General features: G+C 37.5%; 1 protein-coding gene across 1 annotated transcript in view; it reads left to right on the top strand.

Annotated features, from left to right (window-relative positions):
- NEK7 (NIMA related kinase 7) overlaps positions 1 to 9,387 on the top strand; it is a 148,119-nt gene that overhangs the window by 60,147 nt on the left and 78,585 nt on the right. The window lies entirely within an intron of this gene.

The following is a 9,387-nucleotide window of genomic DNA, read 5'->3' as shown; positions in this document are numbered from 1 at the left end:
GGCCATTTTTGGTGGCAGCCATCATTGTTGTTTGGCGGGCCCGGGCTGGGGATTCGAACCCGCCACCTTAGGTGTACGTGGCTGGCGCCTTAGCCGATTGAGCCACAGGGGCCGAGCCAGGAATTTCCAAGTTTTAATCAGAATTGTTTCTTGTTTTGTTTTTCAATTTTATTTTATTTTTGGCTTTAGTGGTAATTGGCTTTAGATATAATATATACATTTTAGGTGTAATTATTTCAGTATAATTTTTAAAAATTATTTCATCCTACATGAGTAAATATGGGGTGTCAGTGCCCGGGACTGGCCAGGTCTCGGGCCCAGCTTAGGTAGGTTCTGGACACGGACCACTAAGCTACCTTGCTCAGGTACAGTTTCTTGTAGGTGCTTGAGGGCTATCTACTTTAGCTGGAGAGAGAGAGACAGAGTATCTTAGAGAGAGTAAAGGTCTTCGTAGAACAGATAGCTCTTAGTCTTTAGCAGAACTTGGTAATCTTCAGCAGAGACGCTGTGCTGGTGTTCTGCAGGCAGGAGAGGAGACAGAGTCAGAGTAAGTGGATCCGTGATAGAATGCGCATGCCTCTTGACTGCCTGCTCCTCCAGCCTAATATAAGGCGGAGCTCGTGCTTCTCAACACCACAGGTGTAGAGACTGCCAATTCACCAATGCTCTCATCTCGGGAGCTCACTCATGCTTGTTAGAACCACATCTCTCTCCATGCCCTTTTCACCAAGGTGTTCCATTACAGGTATTTCTTATAACTCTCACTCCTCTTAGCCATAGGCTATATGGGCTGCTACAACGGGGTATAGTTTGATATTTCAGTAGAATAGTTTTAGAATACTGCTTTATGCTGCTTAGTTCTCTTATACGAACATAAAAACAAGAGGACGGCTTCAGCTTTTAATTTTATTAGAAGGCTATATGTCTTAATATTAGGCTTGGAGAAGGGAGACAAAAAAGGTAAGGCTGTGCCCAGGCTTGGAAGTGCTTATCCATTTGACATCTTTCTCTGTGTCGGGGCTGATCTTGGTTTGCCAACACCTGGCTTCCACTATTGTTCCTCTTCTCTCTCCCTCTCCTTAGTCGTGTGTTACTCCTGTTATGTAGTTGCTTGTTTCTTATAACATAAAATGAAGTAAAAAGAATGTTTTAGTAAAAAGTGGACATGCATTACTGAAATTCATTATTTAGCATCCTGCGTATGATAATGGATACTTGTCATAAAGCTCTGTGACATGTTTAAAGTAATAAATGTCACCCCTGTATAAAGGCAGCACCTCATTTATATTGTTGCCATTCATCAAGACTCTGTTTTTTAATTTAGTGTTTGAGGCTTTCTTACAGTGTGTGTCCAATATACTCTGCCAGCCTTGTCTCAGTTTTGCTTGGATAGTAATTCTGGACATCTTTGGAGAATTGATGTTCTTTCAAATGAGTTCTGTGGTCAAATAGTCAAATAGGTTTGGGAGAGTTGGAGGTTTTAGGAGAGTTCCATGATGACAGTACTTCCTCAGAGCCTTTCTTACTCTCATGTGCATTCTGAATTTCAGAGAGGCTGCAGTGTTTTCCAAACTTACGTGTCTGTGGGAGCCTTTTTTACTTTTAGCCTACTTCTCCCAAAAACATGTTTCAGAAAATAATTACTGGCATCTACAAAAAAGTGACCTTTTCTTTGAAGCATCAGGTAAATCTCTAGTATTTGAATGCATGTGTCAAGTTATGATGAATGGTATTTTTTTACCCCCCATCTTCTCCCTCTAGTTTTTGAAATCTTGCCATCTTGCAAGGACCACCTTACATGCCAGGTCTATGTTGAAGCTTTGTCTGATCTTTTGAATGCAGTATCTTTTCTTGGGAATTTAATTATCTACTTTTTGCATCTTTCTTCTGATACATATTTGATACTTTTGAGGCATTTTTACTTGGGCATTTCCCTTATCTCTCTCCCATTAGTTCGAAAGGACTATGTGTTACCTATGTTAGACACCGTGTGGGACTTCAGTTTTCCACGGGTAGCAGGGACTCAATAGGAATATGAAATTGAAACCAAGCAGGGACCCCTTAAATTTAACATTTTAAATTTAGCCCTTTACTTAATTACCCTTTTACTCATTATACCTATTTGAATTTTCTGTATTGAGTTACGGTACCCATTAGGTTAAAGTAAGGCCAATATTTTAATTTCAATTTTTTTTGTACTACTATCTATATGTTGCGTTATGGTCATAAATTATGAGTATATTATTAAGATTACAATAAACATCTCTGTCTATTAAATATAGACCTCTTGCTGCCCATTTTATGCACATACACAGATACTGTTTTTTATATTATTTCTCGCAAAGGCAGTAAAAAAACACCTCTAAACATTAGGTAGTTCATGTTATGATTTTGAAATTCACAGTTTTGAGCAACCTTGTGTTTCAAAAGGGAAAAAAATAAGCTCTTTTATTTTGACCTCCTACTGACTCACTAACCAGGAAAGGTCGGAGCCGCAGTGGGAGACCAAAATGAAAGTAATTGTTTTCCTGTGAGACACTGGGCTGCCAGGCAGTATAAATTTCAGAAGTATTGAAGTAGTTCTGCATTTCTTTTCACACTGTTCCTTTCGTTGAAGCCTCCTGCTGCTGCTCCTGTGTGGGTGGACCTCTTTTCCTGTAGGAAAAAGGCAAGTGTTACCCCAGGTTCTAGCTGCCCGTGGCAGGTGGAGGAGGGGAGAAGGATTTCTTCCCCCCCCCTTCTCTGCCTTCACGCTGATGGTGTGAGACAGTGAGAGAAAGATTACCTGACAAGAGCTTATAGGCGTTATTGCTTATTAAGTGTCTGAAAAAATGTTACTGCTCACAGCAGAATTATTTTTAAAGACGGAGACCGGACAGTCTCTGCTCAGGGTTGACAACCTGGTTTGGTTTTGTTCCACACCATTGGCCTGAGTAATGGGGGTGATAGGGCAACTTAGGGTTCGCCCAGTGACTTCTTTCACTTTTATAATGCTAAGATAAGTCTGGACATGAACAGAAAATGGAGCAAGTCAGTTTGCTAAGTGTCAAATACCAATTTTCTGTTATAATGATGAGTGATGTATATTCTTGATGTACCTGTACTTTTTCTTATTTCAAGATGAATACTCTAATGCAGAATAGGTGCTCTCATTTTTAGTACAATTGTAGTATGTGTTCCTTTTTTTAAGTTTTAGAATGTGAGATTTATGTACCTCTCTTAATGTATTTTGAACTCAGCAAACATTTCTTCTATCAGTCTGCCTCCCTCCCTCCTTTCTTTCCTTCTACTCTAGTTGGTACAGAAAGGATATTTTGATTAGATTCTTATTCTGTATATTTTCATTTCCTCTGGACTCTTTGTGGAACGATGGATTTAGTTTTCTAAGTTCAGACTGTATAAAAGGTAGTGTAGAGAAATAGTAGAATTTTTACTTTTTGCTATAAGGCTAATTTTAAACAAGGGAAGTTTACAATAAATGTTTTATATCTTGGTTTATGATTATTGAATGAAGAGGCTTTTATTTTATCATGAAGTTAAATACTATGTATAAAACAATTATAATGAGAATACAATTCTAAGAATTTCTGGGAGTTATAGAGAAAATTAGTTTTAATTGTAAAATGATCAGAGATCTAGGTTATACTTTCCTTTTTTTGTAATTTTGAAAGTAATAGACTACCTTGGCAGGCTGTGAAAGATGGAAGGCATCTCAGATCTGCAGGTAAAAAAGTAGATGTTTCTTATTTTTACAGAGTTGAAAGTATGAGAATCTTGTCTTGGAGTCTTCATCTCAACCAGGAAGGTATACTGACATTCCTTTAAGCTTTATGGCCATGCAAACTGCAGTCCATTTAAAATTTTGTATCTTGGCCGGATGTGGTGGCTCACACCCGTAATCCTAGCAGTTAGGAGGCCAAGGTGGGTGGATTGTCTGAGCTCACAGGTTCAAGACCAGCGCCAGAGAGAGACCTTGTCTCTAAAAATAGCTGGGCACTGTGGCGGGTGCCTGTGGTCCCAGCTACTTGGGAGGCTGAGGCAAGAGAATCACTTGAGCCCAAGAGTTTGAGGTTGCTGTAAGCTATGATGCCTTGGCACTCTATCAAGGTGACAAGTGAGACTCTGTCTAAAATAAATGAATAAATAAATAAATAAAATAAATTTTGTATCTCTTTGAAGTGAATGTGAAGCAAGATGAGATGAAATTTACCTTGTCTGGAAGGTTCAGGGTAGAAATGTAGGCGGGTTCATTGTGGGCCAGAAAGGAGGTGGCTCCCAGTGGACGCTGTTGAGTGGGTAAGATTTTTGCATGTGATAACTAAGTTAACTTTTTCTCTCTCTCTAGCTTATCTCCCAGAATTACTTTCTCTGTGAAATAAGCCTATTTAACTTGCTTCTTTTGCTACACTGATTCTGCTATTTGTCCTATGAGATTGAGTAAAGGGCTTCTATTTTTGGAAGTCTTCAGAGAAATTGAGATATTACATTTTTCTGGTACCAGTGTACTTCATTGAATAACTGTTTGATGGTATAGGAGAATAAGCAGCAGTGATATTGAGGAAAGAAGACTTTATCATAATTTAAATTCATGGCCATGAACTTTAAGTCTAATGCTGCTTAGCAATCATATCATTAGTCCTTTGTTGCCACCCAACCAGCTTTATCGCCCACTGTGCAAGAGGAAGCCAGTGTGCAGGGAGAGTAGGGTTTACAACAGAGAAGGAGTTTATCTCGCACACGTTAATGGGAAGATAGGAGGAATTTCTCAAATCCTCCCCCCCTGGTGTTTGGAAGACAGGGGGAGTTTGGTGGGTAGAGGATTAGGCAATCGTGGTCTGCGGATTGGCTGGGTTTGAGGACGGACCATCAGTCCCTTGGCTGGCCGCCAGCCTGGGTGGATCAGCCAACCCCCTGGAATGCAGGAGCAAGTTCTTGAGTCACAAGACCAGTTGAGTCAGTTCCTGGGTATGGCCACTGGTCTGGGTGGGCCAGCCAGTCCATTGGAATGCAGGACCTGAAAGATATCTCAGAAACTACTCCTCTGTTTCAAAAGCTGATGTTATCTATGGTTAAAGTTAAGAATTTTTATAACCATCAAGTATGTTAACTCCAAAGTAGGAGATGGGGGATAGTGGCTAATTAATATTGTTTTTAGCTGGGCCTTTGTCTGATTTTTTTTAGTTAGGTCCTTACACATTTCTTGCCTTGCCCCCCATTGTTAATTTGTAAGGGCTGTTTCACACTCATTCCCCGCTCTCCTTACTTCCAAACTCTCTCACTTCCTATCATTTTTCTCCTCAAATCCCTGGTTTTTCTTTCCCCCTGCTCACTCTCAGCTGATGCCCTTGCTTTCTATTTCACTGAAAACACTGAAGCACTTAGAAGCGAACTTCCACAGACTTCTACGATGGATATCTTCCTCCTGGAACCTGCGGTCATGTAGTCTACATTGTCTGTTGTTATCAAATAAACTATCCAAACTGCTCTTAGAGGTCACCCTTTCCATGACACCAGATCTCATCTTCATACCTTACTCAATTTAACTCCCTTTACTGGGTCCATACTATTATGCTGTTATTTCTCTCATCTAAATTAGATGCAAAATAAAACAAATGTAAGAAACATCTTTAAGTAGCCTTTCAGTTACTCTTCCTTTTAGCTGTTAACCTATTTCTCTGCTCCTTTTTATCATAAAATTCCTAGAAAGATTTATCTATAGTTCTCTCTCCCATTTCTCCTTTGTCTCTAAAACCCACTCCGATTATGCCTTCTCCCCCTACCTTGCCACCTCAGCTGCTCTTGTTAGTTGCCTGTTGTCTGTTGTTGCTGAGTCCAGTGGTCAGTTCTCAGGCCTCATCTTACTTATTAGCTGCATGTGATGAGTTAATCATCTCGCTTCTTAGAAACCCAGTCTTCCCTTGGCTTCCAGGAATCTTGTTTTTCTCTTGGCTTCCAAGAGTCTTCTTTGGTCTTTCCTTTATGGATTTCTCCTTACCTTCTAAAACTCTTTAACCATGGACTGCACCCAAAGCTCAATTCTTAGACCTCTTTTCTGTATCCCTTACTTGGTGATCTCTTCCAGTCTCTTGATACTATGATGCCGACTCTTAAATTTATATCTCAACCTGGGCCTCTGCCCAAATTCCAAATTCATACATCCCATGGTCTTCTCGACATCAGATGTACGTGTTTCAACCTTAATGTCTCCAAAACGGAACTGAAGACCTGTAGTAGACTCGTTTGTCCTTCCAGTTGCTGAGGCTGAAATTCCTCCCACATCCCTGACTTCCTCCTGTTTTTCTCATCTCATACCTTGTCGAGTAGATACTGGGCTCTATCTTTAAAACAGATGTAGATACTTAGACTCTAACGACTGTAGTTTAGATTGTCATCTTATGCCTGGATTATTGTAGAGCTTTGTAGCTCTTACCTCTCTTTTTACCATTTCTAATCTATTTTCTGCATTGCAGCGAGAGCCATCTTGCTTGTAAATTATGTATGTTTTATTCTTTTTTTGGTTTCTTATTGCTTTTATTGTGAATTCTTTATTTCTTTACATGCTTAAAAGATTTGCATCATCTGGTGGTCTCATTTTATTTCTCTAGATGCGTTTTGTACCATTCCCTAGTTTAGACTCACATTCAGCCATATCTTGATTATACCAGTGTTTTCTTTTAATTCTAAATCTAAGGTGGTTAGGTATTCAGGGAGATTCAGTCACTAATGAAAATGGTGAGCATAAAAGTTCATGATAATGTACATTACCTATAAAAGTGTTTTTCTGATAGAGACCCTGGGGAAAATATTATAGAAGGGGAAATGTATAATTTGGAAAATAATAAAAAGATTACTCTGAGAAAAGTAATGATTATGGGTTTCTTACACTAGTGTGGTTCTAATAAATAATAAAATATATAAGTAGTGCATTGTTTACCTTTATGCATCGTATTTTATATCAGAGAATGCTAGATAATGGGTAATCAGTGAATGCTTGTTGAATGTATAATCGATCTCTAACTAAAAGTTAATTTTTTCCTCTTTAGCTAAATCTTGATCAGTCTAACTATACAGTCATGAGTCACTTAACTTCAGGGATTCATTCTGAGAAGTGTGTTATTGGGCAGTTTTGTCATTGTGCAAACACCAAGTATACTTCCACAAACGTACACAGCACAGCCTACTATCCACTTAGGCTGTGTGGTGTGGCCGATTTCTCTTAGACGCTAAACCTATTTAGCGCGTTACTGTCCTGAATACTGTTGATATTTGTAACACAATGGTAAATATTTGTGTATCTAAACAGAAAAAGCATAGTAAAGGCATGGTATTATAATCTTTATGGGCTGATATCTGTATGCAGTCTGTTGCTGGTCAAAATGTTATGTGGTACATGCTGTATTATGTTATATCATGTAGCTTTCTGTTACTTTAGAGTTATTTTAGGAAAATACTATGCAGCAGTATAGAATACTAAGAAGCTATCAAATGGGAAAGGGTTACAAAATATTTAAAGTATGTTTGAGTTATCTTTGAATTTAGATTGATTGTTCATAATTATTTACTTCGAAGAGAGAGTTTCTCATAGTTTAAAGGAAATACCTTGAGAAATTTATATGATTTTGAAAAGATTGAGAATACCATAAGGATTATTTTATCTGCTGTCATTTAAATTTCAAGAGAATCTGTTCAGAGTCATGTAGGCAAAGATTAACATTAATCAAAATTATTTTTTGACTTTATTAGAAACTGAGTTTAAAACTTGGAAGATTTTTTAATAATCAGTAATCACAATAATCAAATTATTCTGTTTTTGAGGGTGAATTTGGTATTTTAAAATTTCTAAAATTCTTTGGGGCCAAGTATTTATTTGGTGAATAAAATAAAAAGTCTTGGTATTATTTTTGACCAAAATGAGATACGCTTATAAATGAAACCACGTCACAGCTCACAGCAACCTCAAACTCTTGGGCTTAAGTGATTCTCTTGCCTCTGCCTCCCAAGTAGCTGGGACTACTGGTGCCCGCCACAATGCCTGGCTATTTTTTTGTTATTGTTGTTTAGCAGATCCTGGCTGGGTTTGAACACATCAGCCAGTGCATGTGGCCGGTGCCCTAATCACTGAGCGATGAGCGCCAAGCCAGAAACCACTAATTTTCATAGAGTTCACACACTAGCTCTGATTACCGTTCTAAAGGAGGAGTTTCAGACATATTTTCAGTAAGAAAGCCCTTCCTGGAGTAAGACCGCATAGCCTCCTGTGGTAGGTATTGCAGTGATATATGGCATATTATTTAAATTGATGTAAGTCTTTGACACTTAGGAATTTTTAGGAGTAGTTTTCTTTTAAGGTGGTCAAAGAAATTTTAGGGAAATTATTTTTCAAATAAGAAGAAGCCCAAATAATTATGCCTTCCTGGCACATGTGTTTGTTGCTTTCTGTTTGCTGTTTTTGGTTTCTAGTGAGATCTGTAGAAAATGATATATGACAATATTATGTTAGATATGGTCACAAAGGATATTCTTGTTTCTGTAGTTGGAGGTAACATCTTTTTAAAGATAAAAGTTCATAGCTTGAGCCTTATTTTTAAATAAAATTGAAGGCATTTTAAAGTTTTGTTATGTTTAAATTTTGGAGAAATTCAAAAATATTAGCATAAAATATAACTTACTAAGTAAGTGGTACATGAAAATCTCCAGTAAGAAATTAATTTCCAATGACAATGTGAAAACCTTATTTATGGTGTTAAATATTGCAATTAATACTGGCTTGTTTATTAGATCATTGATAACAATACCACTAGGAATTATCAGGATGTAATTTTCTCTCTGGGGAATTTATTGAGTTCATCCTGTGTCTCTTGTAATTTCCCCAGAGAGAATTATCATCATAATATTATCATGAATTATCTTACTGTTCAGTAAATGTCTTTGCCTTCAAATTTTAAGCAAATTAAAGAAATTTTTTATGAAATTATTAATTGTTCAAAGCATCTGCACCTGTGAAAATAAGAGCCAGTTATACACAGTATGAATTTTATTTTAAAATGAAAAGTATTTACATGAAGGAAGCCTAGTAAACACAGACTGACATGTAGAAGTTAATCTCAATTAGTTAGCGAGATCTGGTGTTTTATTATTAGAGTATATTCACATCAAGAAGAGATTCATTAGTAAGAACCCAGAATGTTTAAGGTGTTACATAAAGCTTCATTCGTTCTATGGTTTAATTTCTTAAAAGCATTTGTTTTCAAACTGATAGGATATATGGGCCTTGGACGACTTACTCTGCTCTTCAGTTTGTGATCTTAACTTTATCTTAAGCATATTCCAAGCAGATAACGTATTTGCCAGAAAACATGGATTTATATATTATAAATATATAGGCTC

This window comes from Otolemur garnettii, unplaced genomic scaffold (genome assembly GCF_000181295.1).
Source record: "Otolemur garnettii isolate 467f Iridium unplaced genomic scaffold, OtoGar3 scaffold00055, whole genome shotgun sequence".
In the NCBI taxonomy this organism is placed as follows: Eukaryota; Metazoa; Chordata; class Mammalia; order Primates; family Galagidae; genus Otolemur; species Otolemur garnettii.
Note: the sequence above shows the minus strand (reverse complement) of the source record. Positions and strands in the feature narration are given on the sequence as shown.